Below are 19,929 nucleotides of genomic sequence, written 5' to 3' on the forward strand. Positions count from 1 at the left end.
AACAGTATTTGCACTCCCATGTTCATTACAGCATTATTCACAATTGTCAAGAGACAGAAACAACCTCAACGTCCTTTAACAGATAAGTGGATAAAGAAAATGTGTTATACTCATACAATGGAATATTATTCAGATTTAGAAAAGGAAATCTTTTCATATGCTACATGACTCAACTTACATGAGGTACCTAAATTAATCAAACTCATAGACACAAAAGTAAAACGTTGTTTGCCAGGGGCTGGCAGGATAAAGAAATGTTGTTCAGTGGGTACAGAGTTTCAGTTAAGAAGATAAGTAAGTTCTAGAGATCTGCTGGACAACAACGTGCATATAGTTGACAATACTGTTAGGTACACTAAGATAATTTTTAAGAGGGTAGATTTCATGCTGTGTTTTTTTACCACAATAAAAAAATTCTGTGGGAAAATTAGTGGGAAAAGATGAAGTAGTAAATAGTAGTGACAAATGCTGTAAGGACGTTAGGAGCAAGAGAAGAAACTAAGGATGTGTGTGCAATTTTAGTGAGTAAATATTTCTGCATTAAACCAGCATATGAGCAAAGAACTTGAGGGGAGCAAGGAAGTAAGCCATGTGGAACGCCCAAGCCATCCAGCAAAGCATGCAGAGAAAAGAGTAAGGATAAAGACCCTGAATTGGAATCATGCTTCACTTGTTTCAAAGCAATAGCAAGGACACCGGTGTGACTGACAGGACCGAGCAATGCGGAGGTTGAAGATATTTTCAGAGAGGCAGTTGAGGAACAGGATCCTTTACAGGCTTGTAAGCTTGGCAAGAACTTTGAATTTTAATCTGGATAGGATGAGAAGCCATTGATAGCAGAAGAGTGTTTTTAAGCAGAAGAGTGAAATTATCTGTTTTATATTTTAACAAGATCACTCTACCTACTCTACCAAGTAGAGGCTATAGTGCAAAGCTTAGAAGCAGAGAGACTAGTTAGGTGCTTATTGCTCTCAGGAGAGAAATAGTACAAATGATAAGAGGTCATCAGTCTCTAACTGCCATTTCTTCTAGACATCAGAGCTCAAAGCCTTCTTCACAGTTTCCACATTCACTTCTCAGGTGCAAACATGGTCCCTTCACTTGTGTGACATCTTAGATCTGGATCCTGGTTAGGGAGTTGGCAGCAATTCCAGTTTACCATCTTGTCAGTATCTACAAATGTTTCCATATTACATACTCCATATTCCATTATCCCATTCTGTGTCAATACCAGAAGAAAGAGATACATCTATATAGTGTTCCTACTGGCATAGGTCCTTATATTTTGTCAGGAAACTATTATAAGGGAAATATAAAGGGTTTCTCTGCTTATTTTCAGGATGTCTTTTCTCTGTCATAAAAAGAGGGCATGGCATTTTTGCTTCTAATTGTTACTTTTCACAGTCACCACAAATTCACTGAATTATTGATGCTTTCCTCAAATTGAGCATGATGTTGACCTACATTCTAAATTTTCAGTGGCCTGAGTTCTCACCTTTTCAGTGCTTTCATGTTCATCCTAGCAAAAGGTTGGGACAGTGTGCAATGGAATTGCCTAATCAGATTTTGTTTTCATCCACCATAATTTTTGAATAAGGTATAAACATCAACACTTTTTCTCCTGACTTTGCAAAGAATTTCCACAGAGACGAAAAGAAATAAAAACAGTTGCAAAATGTTGCAAAACCAAGGGACCATATGAGGTGAAAGTTAAAATGAGAAAAATGTCCACATTACTTTGGGCAATGCAACTCCAGGGAAACAGTAACTCAGCACCTGAGAGCTAAATAATTCTAGAGGAATAAATATATATTCTGGTAGTCTGGGGGGAAAATGACATCATAGAGAGATTAGGTCTATTAAAACATACATCTGTAGAATGCTGGTGTGAAAATGGCTTTTAGAGATGGGAAGAGGAGAAAAGCTCATCTTATTTGTCTAACAATTCTATTGGGTGCTTTTCACTAAAAGAGAACCATCCATATGTTTATAACACTAAGAGTGTGAATTGCAAAACATTTCAAATTACATGAGAAACTAAAGAAAATTTCTGTTTCAGGCCATTGAGTAATGCTTCCTTGTTTAGTGTTTGTCCCTAAATTTTGTGATTTTATGAATAATTCAGAGCAATGATTTTACCTTCTTTCTCTACGTAGCATTTGGCAAGTTTCCACTTCATTTTTGTTACAAAGACACAGCTGAGATTCTTAGAATAGAAATAATGTTTAGAATGTATTTTTCCATGGTGAAAAATATTATGAAAAGGGCAACGAAGATATAGCTTATGGAGTCCTCAATTATGATACTTAAACCAGTTTGAGCTTCAAGGAAAGCTGGTATCTTGGTAACTGCTGACGGTGTAAGAAAAAGAAGATAACATTGGGCCAGCCTGGGGAAAGGTGAATTACACTTAGTTACATATATGCCACCTAAATCAAAACAAATTCAAGCTTGAATGGAACTGATGTTAATACTGAAACATTTATTTGATAGGTGGAAATAAACAAGGATGGTCATGTGAGTGATCATTTTATTTTAAAGCAGACTCCAGCTATTGGAACAGGCAACCAAAAAATACACGCACCTTATCAGCATATCAATTAAAAACATTTGGAACAGTTTCAACAGCTCCAGCAGAGGAATTGTGTTAATATGTAATCAAGAAAAAATAATAATCATAACTAATAGGAAAATCCACCAGACTTGGTTCATGAGAAATCTATGACTTATCGTGTACCTTGATACTGGATGTAAAACAGCAGTGCTAATTCGAGAACTGCCTCAAGAGTGCTTCAGTCTTCTCAAATGTTTCTAGCCTTTGGAAGGGACTGGCTTAGTAATGAAGGTAGTCTAGGATACAGATGTCTGCCTGGAGCAGAAAGAAGCCAGGAGAAGCAGGATTCTATTCTTGGAAAAGCCAACCTGGAGTTAATATTCTTCCCGTTTCAAATTGGAAGACCAAAGTCTTCATCAGCAGCCTCACTTACCGCCACTACCTTCCTCCCAGATGACCTCAAGGATCCAAGGAAATTAAAGGTAGTTTCTGCTGATAAAACTGTTGGACTCTCAGATATTGTGAAAAAAAGAAAAGTTACTCTATGCTTTGCTTCAGCTATCTTTTCTTCTAAGTAGCAATCAAAATTAATGCAATTTTCCAAGAAATCTTCCAAGATGATGTTTCCCATCCCAACCAGAAATTACCTTTTTTTTAATTGATCCATTCAAAGGACTAACTTTGATTTGGACATACTGTAGTATTTACAGCCATCTACCTTGCATTTCAGTGATTTCTATGTGTTTCTGACTTGTATGTATTGTCAGCCCTCACAATTAGCAGTATGGGTGTCCAAACTTAAATCTCTCTTCCACACTTATCTTCACTCCTCCCCAAGATTAGCATTGTCAGTGTTCACTAGACTGAACATATAAATGCCCCAAATTCCTTAATTTGCCTAAACACATGTCCATGGTCATCCCCGACAACAGTAGGTAACTGTTTTCTGCCAGTGCACATGTTGGTAACAATTGCTTTAAGGTCAGCAGCCAAGCCTTATATTAGACGTATGAATCTTGTCAAAATATATGTATTGAAAATAATGCATGTCAAGTGCAAATAGAACCCAATAAACACTTTATCATAATTTCTCCAAGATACTAATCCTTCTTCTGGCATTACAACCAAATGAAAGAGATTTTTATCATGATTGGGGAAAAAAAAAAGTTTGTTCCTATATTTTTTAAACTATTGCACAGCTGAAATGAACCCATGTTAAAGTTTTTCCTCGGTGTTAAAATTAAATATTCCTCTGTGATTCTCTGTGTTTGCATTCTTTTCCATTTTGTTGTTTGAATTTGCCTCTACTAATGTAATCCATTTAAGCATTCCAGGTTTTCTGCTCTTCTCAAATGTTTATTTTTGATAGGTATCTCAACTTTCAATCTTTGGACTATGATAAACATTTTTGGAAGAAAATAGTATTTGTATTGCATCACCTATTTGAGCAAAAATTTGCCTGTGGAAAAACAGCCTAGAGCCAAAGAATTAATAGCCAAATGAATTTAGAATGGCCTGGAGCACAAGTATTAGATATATGAAATTTTTCACAAAAAATGAATTAGACAAGTTTGTCTTTTCATTCTTTGCTTTCATTAATTTCTTCTTTTTTAAACTATATTCCAACATTAGCCTTTATATTGCCACCCATACATTAGATACAGTGTCACTGCTTTTCTACTTCCTCCAACTGAGCTAGTTACAGATCACATTATTTTATTAGCACTCCAACCATTATTCACCCAGCTTATTTTCTTTCTATTTGGATTTCTGGGTCATTGTTCATTATTCACATCTATTCATATATAATTTACAAGTCCACATCTACTTTCGCCTGATCTTAAAATACTATTTGAGGGGTGCCTCGGTGGCACAGTCGGTTAAGCATCCAACTCTTAGTTTCAGTTCAGGTCATGATCTCAGGGTCAGGGGATTGAGCCCCACATGGGGCTATGTGCTCAGCACAGAGTCAGCTTAAGACTCTCCCTTCTCTCCCTCTCCCCCCCCCCAAAAAAATAAGTAAATCTTTAAAATTAAAAAATATATATTATTTCAATTTTATACACCTACATTATTCTTTGCTTTTGGAAAAATATAACTATCACTGGGGTCTATTACCTTATCCTTTCTCCAGAGTTGTTCACAATTCTTGATCAAAACCCCATTCCCTGAATGAGTAAAGATCTTTGCTAAATGAATGGATTTAATGTGTCATTTTTTCTCATCTGGTTTCAATAAGAAGTACGAATAATATCCCTTAGCTAATCAATAAGTATAGAGAGCACATGCAGTTAGTGATATTTTTTTTTCTCTCTGATCCAGAATGACAAATAAAGTGGTGTGGGGAATTGAGAAAAGAAATTAAATGTAGCTACATCTGCAAGTAACAATTGCTGCCACTTTGTCAAGGGTAAAACAATCATCAATGAGCAATACAGACTGTTTGTCACCAGAATAACAGAATCAAGAGGTTCCAATTCATTGATTTTTTTCATTCCCATATGCCTGAACATCTGGGACACAAAGAAACAGTGTGTATGTGTTAATAGGGAATTCAGTAGTGACTTCTACCTACTTGAGAAGCAGTTATCCACTTCTTCTTTAGTATCTAGTTTTATAAGAAAATAGCTGATTTCTGATGGAAACTCAGAAAGAACTATAGCATATATGAACATAATGTTAATATACTATTGACAGAAAATTAGAGCTTAAAAATTTTTATATGGACAGCATAGCTGGATAAACTATAAGCTTGATTTGAAATGGTAATATACAGCTATAAAAGTATAATACTCAGCATTTTTGCATATATATTTTTGAAATTCAACAACTAGGGTTTAGTGGCAATAAAAATTGTAGAGAATGTTAGACTGTATTTCATATTTATTCCTCTTGTCACATGTCACCACATTTCCAATGGTTCATCAGGTGTTCAGTAAGTTAACATTCAATCTGTGAAAAGTACATGAATTATTCTAGTAATACAGCAGGAATACACTTGAGGTTCCTCATATTCTCAAGTTTATAATTCAGTGTGGAGACTACACCAGACATGTGGAAATACCATAATTATGCTCATAAATTGATTTTTTGAAACATGCAAATTAATATGGTACCAACTGAATACACAAGTATGGGGGCATGGTATAAAGCAATGATCAATGCCAGTGGGATTAATCAAGGAAGGTTTCTTGAGTGAAGTGAATTCTAAACTGAATTTGGCATACTTGTTTATTTAGCACTTGTTTCATGTATTCTAATTTAAAAAATTATGTAATCTCACAGTAATAAATTTGTAATTTCAAATTAGTAAGAAGAATTAAAAAAGCTAAGAATCCACTGTCCAGAGACAATCACTATGCCAAGCTCTATTGTTTTTATTCCATTTTGTTCTCTGATATTTTCTACACAGCTACCATAATATCACATATTCAGTATATAATTATCTTTGTGTTTCAGCAGTGTTTATGCACACTGACTTTGAGTGAGACAAATATCTCATAAAAATTAAGCTTAATGCCAGTCCAAATCATATTCGCAAATCATTTCCCTATAGCTAAATTCTTAGATTTTTCCAAATTTTTGTTAACATAAATAACCTTAAAAAAATTTTTTTGTTCCTAACTCTTTTCTTAGTATTATTTTCTTAAGGTATATTTCAAACATTCTTATAACTAATCAGAGGTCATGATCATTTTAAGTTTCCTTATATCTGTAATATGTATAAATAATAAAAGCTATCATTTCTTTAAATTACTTATTCCTGTTTTTAATTTTATTGCATTGATCGGTATTCTCAGGAATGTGTCAAAATGCTAATTATTAATTCTTCGATTCCTGTTCATTTAATAGTAATGAATTCAGCAAATATGATGCTTACAAGTTTTATTGGCATGCTTATTATATTAGTTAAGTATATGGTATTTCTACTTCTTCCATAAATTATGGCTTTTTGTTCATTTTATTTCTAATCAGAAATCAATCTTGAATTTTGTTCAGTAACTTAAGATACTTATCCCAATTTTAATATTACTTTACTTTAATAAAATGTTCAGATTGAAACATAACCTTTATGTAATAGAGTAAGAGTAATCTCACTGTAAGATATATTGGTATTCAACCAGGCTCTTGGACTCTTTCAGATAAGCAGTGGAAAGCCACTGGTAGCTTCTGAGCAGAGAACTGATACTGTCACAGAATCTGATGATCAAAATGGTAAAAAAAAAATTGAAAATATCCATACACATATTCTCAGCTCCCAATGTGCCATATCTTGGAGACTTTAGGATTTTCAAGATGACAAATAACAGAAATTTGTATTAAGATGTGGCAATGGGGGGCGCCTGGGTGGCACAGCGGTTAAGCGTCTGCCTTTGGCTCAGGGCGTGATCCCAGCGATCTGGGATCGAGCCCCACATCGGGCTCTTCTGCTATGAGCCTGCTTCTTCTTCTCCCACTCCCCCTGCTTGTGTTCCCTCTCTCGCTGGCTGTCTCTATCCCTGTCAAATAAATAAAATCTTAAAAAAAAAAAAAAGATGTGGCAATGGAAATGATAACGAAAAGGAGAGACATTAAACACATTGCAAAGGGATAAGAACTGGCTAGACTTGACAATTAGTTATGCCAGGCATGGAAGAATGAGGAGCCACAGAAGACTATGAGGGTTATGAACCAGAGTGAATGGGAATAATATGGTATCATTTTTAGCAGAAAAGTCTCAACCTTCAGAGTTGAGACACACTGATGAAAAATGTCACAAGTAATGTATTACTGATAATAAAGTCTTTTAATTATGAATAATTTATTCTTTCATGAATTAAAGAAGATTCAAGGTTTTCCCCAAAATAACACCACTCACTTTCATTCCTATATGCTTTCTTCAGAGAGAAAGAGAAGTTGGCAGACGTACTTCTTTCTCCCACCCTAGCTATAGCCTTAGCAAATGAGCATAACTTTAATGATTGTTAACAATCAAGCATTTCTTCTCCTGGACTTTATTTCTCCAGAAAAGAGGAACTTTGGAGGAAAAACTGATCTGCAGGACAAGAAAGGAAAAATGATGTTTATGTCATGGGAAACATCCAGGACGAAGTCACTTTTTGATGGAAGCTTAAACCAGCAGATCCATGCATGAAAAAAAGATTCTCTTCCACACACAACTTGCTTATGCTATCTTCACCTTCCACCCATGCAGAATTACTGCTCCCTGACCTTTGCACTATTGACTCTTTGAAGTTCCTTCTTCTGAAGTGCAAATCTCTCGTTTTCATGTTTAAAGCTCCAATCCCAGGGGGTGCCTGGGTGGCTCAGTCCTTAAATATCTGCCTTCCACTCAGCGCTTGATCCTGGCGTTCTGGGATTGAGCCCCACATCAGGCTCCTCCGCTGGAAGCCTGCTTCTTCCTCTCCCACTCCCCCTACTTGTGTTCCCCCTCTCTCACTGGCTGTCTCTATCTCTGTCAAATAAATAAAAAATCTTTAAAAAAAATAAAAAATAAAGCTCCAATCCCAGTACAATCACAAAACCTGGTCCATTAACAAAACAATTTTCAGGGCCAGCATATAGTCTGTGGAATTTCACTGAGGAATATATATTAATTTATATTTCTTTGAGAAGTAATATTCACTCATACTAATGAGGATGTACTATTAATTCAGTACTGTTACTATATGTATTTTGTGAAAGATATACATGTCTGCCAGAAAAGAAAATATTTTATGCCATAAACCAATAAAAGACTATGTTTTCTTGAAATAAGACTGTCTCCTAAAACACATGTATTCAGTAAATATATGTTTTCATGGCATTTTTTTCCCATGGTTCCATTTATTTGGGGGCATGTTGACTACATTGGTGAAGGTGGAGATTCTGAAACTGTAAGAGACTTTCAAATACTGAAATTGGACATATAAAGTACAGTGAGGGGTGCCTGTGTGGTGCAGCTGGCTGAGCATCCAACTCCTGGTTTCAGCTCAGGTGTTTGATCTTACTGTCCTGAGATCCAGGCCCAGGCCCAGCCCCATGCTAAGCGGGGAGTCTACTTAAGTTTCTCTCTCCTTCTGCCCCTTTCCCTGCTTGCTCACTCTTTCTTTCTCTCTCTCAAAAATAAATAAATCAATCTTTTTTAAAAAATAAAGTATCATGTGACATAGAAGCTTGTAAAAATTCCTGAGTTCACTGTCATTTTTAACTTAATTATACTAAATATGATTGATGACTGAGGGATCTTATTAGCCAAAAGTCAAATCTTCTATTTTTTTTAAGTCACTTTACTTTTGAAAAACTAAATTTTCATTGCTCAGCTAATCAGAATCTCAACATTGTTCATTTCATTACCCAGTCTTTCCTGCTTGAAATAATGTCAAATTCAACTTGTGGCAATAATGCATTTTTACATCAGCTTATTTGACCTTATTTACATCTCGAGGAGCATTTCATTTATTTCTCTATCCTCTAATAAAAAATAAGTACTTTGTCCTTACATGCAAAAATAATTAGAAGTCTTACTAAATAATTTTTTAAATCCTAAGCAAAATAATTTATTAAGCAAAATATTTTTAAAAGATAATATATTTTTAGTATTTTCAAATGAGTTTACTCTGATGAGATTTTGTGAAGACAGTGTACTAGGCTATTCAGTGAAGTGAATATCTTAGGAAAAGATAAAATAATTCAACACCACAGTTTTTAAGTTTTGGGCACATAGCTTCACAGGTGTCAAATTAAAATACTAGAAAATTTCCAAAGGTAATTGTTCCTATTGGTATTTAGTATGTATTTTTCTTTTTGATTCTGCTCATCTATATTTGTAAGTCATGTACAATGAGCATGTATTATGGTGTAATTTTTAAAGATCACTTTATTTACATCGAACTTTATATATGTTGTATTTTTTTCTTTTTACAGCAAGGATTTGGAAATAGTAGAAGCAACTATATTTAAAATGAGTCCTCACAAAACCCTCATTCTGGGCTAGTATGATGTGCCTCCTCAGGAGGAGGAAGGAAAACACAGGATCACAGCTATAAAAGTATTTTAAGCCTGACACGTGTGAATCCATCTTTATTTCTTAAAATGCAAATCAACAGAAAATATGTGGTTTTAACATGTGGGGACTTTAGGACTACATTTTAGACCACAAGTCCTTTGGTTAACAAAATATATTTGTATTCAAAACAAATTTTTCACTGTAAGACAGTGAGTAAAACTGTACGGGCTCAAAATTATAAGTCAAATTTTATTTTTTGAGGAGTTGTATTATCCTGGTTTGGATTTTGCACCAGTATAACTTCATGCACACATCACCTTATAAAAGTAGTTCTCAAAGTGTAATCTGGGACAACTGATAGTCCCCATACTCAAAACCATTTTCATAATAACGCTACGATATTCTTTTCCTTTTGCACTATCATTCTTCTACAAATGTATAGTGGGATTTTACGAGGGCTGATACATGTGATATCAGAACAGACTGAATACAGACACAAATATGAGATTCCTATGGCCTTCAATTAAGTCAGACATTAAAGAGATTTCTAAAAACATAAAGCAATGTTAATCTTCTCACTAATTTTTCTTGGTAAAATATAGTTATTTTTCATTAAAATATCATTTAATGTGTAAATGTAATAAATTTATAATATCTATTCTTAAATGAATATACAAATATTTTTAAATTTTGTTTTTAATTTGGAATATGATAAATATAGATAGTTGAAACTAACATATATAAAAGCTTTCTACATTGAAAGGTGGTCCTAATATGGAAAAAGTTTGAGATACCACTATACCCCCAAGTTTAAGCGTCTGTGGTTCAAGTAAATAACCACTAGGTTCATTACTTACATTTTTAATATTAGAACTTTCTCTACACCAGAGATACCAAACTTTTTTGTAAAGGGCTATATGGGCTTACGAATATTTTAGGCTTTGTGGGCCATACAGTCTCTGTCACAACCAGTGAATGCTGCCATAATATAAAGAAGCATCTGTAGACACTGAGTAAGCAAATGAGTGTGGCTATATTCAAATAATACTTATTTATTAAGACCAATGGTGGACAAGATACAGTCCAAAGGCTCTAAGTTACCAAATCCTGACCTAGTCCCACATTTATATTTTGGAGTATGTGCATGGAGCAGGGGGAGGAATTAGAAAGAAAATTTACTGGTCATCTGTTAAATGTTTAATACTTATTAACAACTATACATTTTATATGTTAAATAGCTATTATTTTTGTTGGTTTATTAAAAGCAATAATTTTTACCCCATTTTACAGATTTGGAAACTATGACATAAAAGTATGGTACACACTAAGTCTAACAGTAACACAGGTTTGAACTCCAATCTGACTTCCACTATGCCATAATGCTTGCTATCACCACCAGCACCAGTAGCAGTAAAATGAAGTTAACACTTCCGTAATACTTTTTAGTATACAAGATGCATTCACACAGATTACCTTATTTGACCTACACACACACACACACACACACACACACACACACACATACACACAAACCTCTCCAACAGGTAAACCAAATATTACTATCTCCAGTGCACAGATGAAGATATGAAGTTCAGATAATATGATTTGCAGCTAGTCAGTAAAGATTCTGACCCATATCTTTTTGTCCCCAATCCAAATGTTCTGTTTTTATAGATTATTTTGTGATCTATCCTAAGACTGCTGAGAAGCAAATATTTCTCTCCCTTTTGGATATCTAATATTTTAGCACAAAACATAAAAGTTAGAAAATGTCCATTTCTCCAATAGAGATATATGGAATGGAACAAAGAGTGGAAATGTGCATTTTATCTTCATCTCCATGAAACAGAATTCATGCTAAATCAGTAGAAAAGCATCAAAGGTCAAAGAGATGGAAAAGACTTCAGCTCAGAATTGGTAACATTCTCAATGATATATTCTTCTTTGAAGCAGAAGGTAATGGGAATAACCAGGCCATGAGTAACCCAGAGTTTCATAGTGGCTTTCATTCCTTTACTCCTACAATAGATGAGAGTAGAACCACAGAATCCTGCAGAACTGTGACTAATCTGTGAGCCTCTTATTGGCTACTTTAAATATCCCACAGTTAGAAGCTGATTCATCTCTTGGTGAAATTTAATGTTTTGTACATGATAGAGTTAAAGATCTAATGTGAATAAAATATCCACTTCAAGAAAGAACAATTTTCAAGTCTATGCACTGAATTATAGTTTATGTATTTTTCTGAACACTGATACTTAATTCAAAAAAGGAATTAAACAAAATGGAATGAATAAGTGGAGGTAAGTTTTTTTTTTTAAGTTCTTTGTATTAACAATGCCAGGTAAAAAGGGAATATATGAAGTTCCAAATTTCCCCAGCATATCCCCTTGATGAGGCCAATTTTAGTTAACAGTGTCTGTAGTGGCCCTTGCTCAGTAGTCCCTGAACTGAGTGTTCCCATGCTGCTTATCATTCATGCAGATGTCCCCCACAGTCTAGATCATTCCTCTTGGCATTCAATTTCATATGCTTTCTACCACCCCCTCAAAGGGGTTTTTTGGTATATAGCAGTAGGAAAGTAAGACAGTTCACTTCTAACTTTTATCAAGAAATCTTCCGACATCAGAGGCCAAGAGCCCACTATTTAATAAAAAGCTAGTTGGCAGTATAAGTCTATAGACAAAAACATAAAGAAAATGTTAAATAATTGAAAATATAATTGGTCTCTGCCCCCCTGATTCTAACACATTGCTCCTAAATCCCTCATAATATGCTAAATCATGAGAGTACTAGGTACATCTTTTGCTCTAATATTTGGTCTCTTTGACCATGATTCCTGACACAGAGCTCCTAAATCCCTTGGAATTCACTGGGTGACAGCAATGTCTTTTGTTCTAATGAGGCAACTCTCGGTGGGCTCATGAATAGCTTCAAGATTGGAGCTGGTCACCATAGACCAAGCCATGATTATAAGCTTAGAACTTTCAGGTCTACCCTTCATCCTCTGGAGACAAGGGGCTAGAGATTGAGTTGATCATTTCATGCTTATGTGATGAAGCCTCCATAAAAATCCCAAAAGTACAGGGTTGGGAGAGCTTCTAGGTTGATGAACAGCCACATATTTGGAGGGTGATATACCCCAATTCCATAAGGATAGAAGTTCTTTCTGGACCCTTCCAGACTTCACCCTACATATCTCTTCATCTGGCTGTTTATCTATACCATTTATTTTATCTTTTACAATAAATAAGGCATTCTAACAAATTATCAAGCCCACAGTCATGGGAACCTCAATTTAGAGCCTGTCAGTTAGAAGTACAGTGACAACCTGAACTTATGACTGGCATCTGAAGTGAGGTCAGTCTTGCAGGACTTAGCCCTTACCTTGTGAGATCTGATGCTATCTCCAGTAGGTAGTGTCAGAACTTAAATGAATTACAGGACACCATGCTTAATGTGTGGAAAACCCACACATCTGGGATCATAAGTGAAGTGTAATAGTGTGACAATAAAGGAGTAACACAGGAGTGTGTTTTTCTAACTTAGAAGGAAAAGTTAGTAAAACTTTGATCTTACAACAATTATTTGATTGCAGAAGGCTCAGCCAAAGAGCAGCAGAAGCCAAAAGTATAGCAGAAGCCAAATTGCTTAAAGCAATGAACTCAGCAAAACACTTGGTAACCTACAACTGTGACCAACAACTCCCTAGCAGGGGCTGAAGCCTAGGTGGTCTAATAGGTGTTTACCAGTATAATTTTCATGCTTCTTTGATAATTACAAATTTGCTTTCTTTGTTATTCTCCCCATTCTGAGAAACTACTTAGAATTCTTGAGTGAAAGCCTATGGAAATCAAGCTGAAAGGATTCTGAGAAGAAATGGAGAATGCGAAGTTATTTGGACTTGTGATTATTTTAAAGAAAGATACTACTGAAATTTTGACTGGCTGTCATTATAGTACTATTAAAATTCTCCACAAAGAATTTCAAAATGAAGAAATTATAAATTTAGGAATGGGGAAAGTATGATGATGAAAATGTGGTGGCTGATTTCATGAGGCTGGCTTGAGTGAAACCATTAATGCAGGAAAGCTGAAATTAACATTTGCAACAATATGGATTGACCTAGAGGTTATGATGCTAAGTGAAATACATCAGTCAGAAAAAAGCAAATACCACATAATTTCACTTATATATGGAATTTAAGAAACAAAACAAACAAAGAAAAAGAGACAAAAATGGAATCTTAAATATAGAGAACTAGTGGTTGCCAGAGGGGAGACGGGCAACGGGATGGGGGAAATAAATAAAGAGACTGAGAGTACACTCATCTTGATAAGCACTGAGAAATGTAATAAATTGCTGAATCATTATATTGTACACCTGAAACTAATATAACACTGTATGTTAATTATATTTCAACTTTAAAAAAAACAAAAAATGAAAGATTATTTGGCAACCATGTAATAGATTTGCCTTATATATAAGATGGCTTTAAAATGGGGTAGTTCGAAAAAATTTCGTTGCTTCAGAGGAGTTCCAACATTAGGCTTCCTTACGATGATTTCTGCTTTAGAGTGCTTTGGTTCTCAAATTCTAGTGTGCCTAAAACTTAACTGGCTTTAAAAATAGTATCCTGAGGGAAGGAAAACAGAAGCAAAAGATTATCTACTATAGGTTCCGTTTTGATGAGACTCAAGAATAGATACAACTTATGTATATAGAGAAAAGTTATAACTGTGCTCAACATAGTTTGGATATTGAAGAGGATTGACTGGAAAGGGGCAAGAGAAACTTCCTGGAATAATGAAAATGTTCTATATCTTGGTCTGCATGGTCATCACACATAATTTACTATATACAGTTTTATCTCCATGAAATACAATTTAAAAAATTAATCTGGCTATCTGTTTAGAAATGGAAATTCTTGAAACTCAACCTCAGAGATTCTGAATCAGGAGATATAGGGGGGATAGAGTCCCAAAAGCCACAATTTGATCTTCAGTGAGGTAATCTATGGATCACGTTTTGAAATTTGCTGACGGAGTGACTACTACTTTACTTTCAGACAGAGATAGCGTAAGGCCTTCCAGAGCATATTGGAGATTTCTTCTCAGCTTCAGGAGGATATACGAGGTTTTTCCCCTTCCATCTCTCCATTAAAGTCAAGTGGATTGTTCTGTTCCTGCCTTTAGTCTCCTGAGGGTAATTAAAGTGGCATAATCATTCCTATCTCCTGTGTCTCTAATTTGTATCCCAGTCTATAGGTTCTCACATGAGCTGCTCATGGAGTTGAATACTAATTTTGATGACTGACAACAGAGATGCGCATGTCCTGTTTCTAAACTTCTACAGAGTAACTGGCTGAGTTGTCAGGGTCATGGAAAGACAGTAAAATTTTGGAATATTGATGAAAAAATATATATACACATATAAAATTGTTATTTTATTTTCTCAACAGAAATGTCAATTATCTGCAGGCTGACAAACTGTAAGGTTTAAATGTTGAAGATATGAGCTTTAAAATGAGGTAACCTTTTCTTTTATTTTTCAAAATATTATTTAATTGATTTATAAGACAAAAAATTATTGTGTTATGTATTTAAATAAAATTTAAGGAAATCCAGGGTAATTTATTAATTTTCTAAAGATAATTATTAATTACCAAAACAATTACTGCTACATAGCATGTTCACATAAAACAGGAAGCTTTATATATAATTTAACACCGAAGAACTATTTCAATACAGAAGCCACCAAACGTAACCATATTATGAAAATACAGCTTTGAAAAAGCATTAAAAATTGGCAACTTTTACCTAAATTTTGAGTATTTCTTCATAATTATGAAATTTGGGAAGTAGAGAGGAAGTTTTAGCAGACTCTCGGGCTAATTTAAGTGGCTTAAAGAACTTTTTTCCCTTCCCCAATATATGAACCTTATACCAAGTTAGGAATCATGGCTCTAAATAGATTTCTGGAAGAAAAGCACAATTACAGCATTTAGATAAAGAAATGACAGTGTTTATATGTGTTCACATTTATTAATATTCTTAACAGCTAATACATTTGTATGTTTGTTGCCCAGATTTCTCAGTGCTGAATAACCCCAAAGAGCTAATTATATCATTTCTTCTAACTGCAAGTGTTCTTTCCTTCCCTATGCCATTCCTATGATGTTCATCGCAGCATGATTAGCACAATCATGGATAATGTATCTACTGAAATGGACTGTAGAGGACCCCTCAAAGAAGGCAGAGTAGGAAGCATCAGAAATCTGTCTCCTCAACCAGACAACAATGGCACTGGCAAAATCTATCTGATGTAACTATTTTGAACTCTGGAATCTGTTAAAGGCTTGCAACTTCATGAGAAAACTTTGGATGGTACAGGGTAGACAATTTCAGCTCTTAGTACAGTAAGAGCTACCTGAGCACCTCTCAGCCCCATAGCAAGCAGGTATCCACATGTTCCCAGAACACCTTAACACATTAGCTTGCTGGACCGAGAGTAGACAAAAAAGGACCCTATCCTCCAAATATCGGGGATCTGTCCTCTGATTACTGACTACTGCTGCTGATCACAGTGGCGTACACAAAGCAGTAGCAGCCACTGTTGCGACCACTCCCCATTATTGCAAGACTCTCCTCCTATGGTTGAAGTGACTTCCAGGGGAATTTAAAGAGCCAATATCTTTTCCCCCCTTCATTTTTTCTTTTGCCCCTTTTGGAAGCCAGGCATTTAAGAGTAGGACATTCAAAAGCAACTGGAGACATAAAGAAAATTACAAAGCCACCATACATGCCCAGGGGAAGGTACAGGGTCAGAGAGACCTGAAGAACTTTAAATTTACAACTCAGGCTGATCTTTAGTACAGAGACATCCTAGCACCAAAAACAAGAGAAACCAGAAAATGCTGGGAAAGAGGGAGAATCCAAGTCCCAGGATAACCACATTATTAGATTGAAATATCTAGTTTCCCACAACAACAACATCAGAAGGCATACAAAGAAATAGGAAAGGAAGAAAAAAAAAAAGATAAACTACTACACAACATCTTTATAACAACTTTCTTAAAGATGCTCAAAGAACAAAAGGAATGCATGGAGAAAATCAAGAAAACAATGAAGGCACAAAATGAAAGTATCTATAAAGAGACAGAAAGCCTAATAAGAAACCAAAAAGAAATTTTGGAGCTAAAAAGTACAACTGAAATAAAAAATTCACTATAGAGTCAAATACATATTTGAACAGGCAGAAGAAAGAATCAATTTACTTGATGTCGATAGGACAATGGAAAGTACTGAATCTGAGGAACAGAAAGAAAAAAGATTGAAGAAAAGTGAACAAAGCATAGGGGCCTGTGGAACACCATCCAGTGGACCAAGTTATGTATTAGTTATAGGAATTCCACAAGGAGGAGAAAGAAAGAGAATATTTCAAGAAATACTGGATGAAAACTTTCCAAATTTGATGAAACACATGAATATAAACATCCAAGAAAATCAACAAATCCTAAGTAGGATAAAGTCAAACAGACCCACATTAAGACATATATTCAAACTATCCAAAGAAAGGCAGAATTCTGAAAACAGCCAAGAGAGAAGCAACTTATCACATACAAGAGCTCCTCAACAGGAGTAGCAGATTTCTCATCAGAAACTTTGGAGTCCAGAAGGAAGTGGGTTGATATATTCAAAGTGCTAAAAGAAAAAATAACCCTGTTAAGCCAAGAATCCTAAATCTAGCAAAAATATCCTTCCAAAATGAGGGAGAAATTAAGACATTCCCAGATAAACAAAAGCTGAGCGTTTCTCACCACTAGAGTTGCCCTGCAAGAAATGGTAGAGGGATCCTTCAGGTTGAAATGAAAAGACAGTGGACAGTAACTTAAGAACATATGAAGAAATAAAGATTTCAGTAAAGATAAATACATGGGCAATTATAGAAGCCACTATTAACAATGGTGTAAGTCCACTTTTTGTTTTTTACATAATTTAAGAGATTTAAATCTCTTAAAGTTATTTAAGAAGTATATTAAAATAACACATTTTAGAAATGTTAAAAAATTAAATACATTTAAAAAACTATTAGCTTAAAAGCTAGTATTATCATAACTTTGGTTTGTAACTCCACATTTAAGAGATTAATGCATTAAAAAATTATTCACTTATGTTTGGGTGCACACAGGTATAAAGATATAATTCTGTGACATAACAACTGAAAGGGGTGGGATGGAGTTGTTAAAGAGTTTTTGTATGTTACTGAAGTTAACCTAGTATGAATTCAAATTAGACTGTTACAACTTTAGGATGTTAAGTGCAGTCCCCATGGTAACCACAAAAATACAGCTAAAGAATGTACACAAAAGGAAATTACTTTGCTGTATCAGAAGTGGGAGAATATTGACACTAGAATCAGCAATATAAACGCCCAGGTGCTAGAAAGCAGAGAAGTAACAGAACATAAAACAAAGAAGTGCCATGAAGCAGAGATAAAGATGCATTTCCTGGTATGGATGGATTCTCAGAGCTCCAACAGTCCCATGCCCCAAGATAGAGCAGATTTAAAAAAAAAAAAAAAAAAAAAAAAAAAAAAAAAAAAACTAAATATGGGAGGGCCTGGAACTACCTGAAAGTGCAAAAGAGATGGCAGTGTTTTAGACCTTCTAGTGATCCCTCCCCCAATTCTCTGTAACTCTTCACACTAGCATCCCCCAGGGTTCAATTCATGGTTCTCTTGTCTTTACTTTTCACATTCATTCCCTTGAGATCCTTAAATATCAACCATACATTCATGTCTCCCAAATACATAACTGAAGCCTAGACATTTCTTTGTAATTCCAGACCCACCTATCCAACTGCATCACTGATATCTCTGTACCTATATGTCTAACAGGCATCTCATTCATATTTGACTTCTACCTCATTCCCCAAGTCCTGCTGCAAACCCAATTTAAAAAAAAAAGGAAAGAAAGAAAAGGAAATGAAAAAGGAATTTAAACACTTCATTACAAAAAATCAAACACAAAGGAAGATAGTAATGCAGGAAATGAGGGACAAATAATCTATAAAACATATAGAAAAAATGACAAAAGTAGGACCTTCCTTATTAATTATTTTAAATATAAATAGATCAAATTCTCTAATCAAATGACAGAGATTGGCAAAATATATTTAAATACATGATCCACCTATATGCAGTCTACAATAGATTCATTTTAGATTTAAAGACACAAATAGGCTGACAGAAAAAAGATATTCCATGAAAATAGTAACCAACAGCAAGAAGAGGTGGCTATACTAGTATCAGACAAAATAAACTTTAAAATCAAAAAGGGTTACAAGTGACAAAGATCATAATATATTAATGAGCTCAATACAGTAAGAAGATATAACAAATTTAAACATTTAAACACCTAATAACAGAGCATCAAAATATATGAAGCAAAATATTGAAAGAACTGAAGGGAGAAATAAACAGTTCTACAATGATAGTTGGAGACTTCAATACCCCACTTATAATAACGCATAGAACAATCAAAAGATAAGTAAGGAAATAGAAGACTTGAAGAACACAGTAAATCAACCAGATATAACAGATATATACAGAATTCTCTACCAAATAACAACAGAATTCATATTCTACTCAAGAGCATATGGTGCATTTTACAGAATAGACAATGTTAGGTCACAAATTAAGTCTCAATGGATTTTAAAAGATACAAACCACACAAAGTATCTTTTCCAGCCACAGTGGGATGAAGTTAGAAATTAGTAACAGAAAGAAAAATCGAAAATTCACAAATTAGTGGAAATTAGACAAAACAGTCTTAAACAATCAATGGATCAACAAATCAAAAGGGAAATTAGAAAATACTTAAGAGACCAATGGAAACAAAAATACAACATATCAAAATTTATAAGATACAGGGATACAAAGGAGAAATTCGTAGCTATAAACGCTTCTATTAAGAAACAAGAAAGATCTCAAATCAACAACCTAGCTTTACAATTTAAGAAACTGGAAAAAGAATAACTACCAGAAGGAAGTAAATAGTAGAGATTAGACAGAGATAAAACAATTAAAAATGATAGAGAATATCAATGAAATCAAAAGTTGGTTCTCAGATGGAAAAAACTGACAAACCTTCAGCTAAATGAACTAATTGGGGGGGGGGGGGGGAAGAAGACTCGAATTAATCAGAAATAAAAGTGGGGCATTATTGTGATTTTTAATAAGAAATATATTTGATCTTCATTCACATTTCTAGCACAAACCTCCTAAAACCCTTGCAATTTTCTAAGGGATGAGAGCCATAAAAGTGTCTTTTGTTAAGTTAATGAGGTGACTTTTGGAACAAGGGCTGATTATCAGTGGAGCCAAT

Source organism: Ursus arctos, unplaced genomic scaffold, assembly GCF_023065955.2.
Source record: "Ursus arctos isolate Adak ecotype North America unplaced genomic scaffold, UrsArc2.0 scaffold_36, whole genome shotgun sequence".
Lineage (NCBI taxonomy): Eukaryota > Metazoa > Chordata > Mammalia > Carnivora > Ursidae > Ursus > Ursus arctos.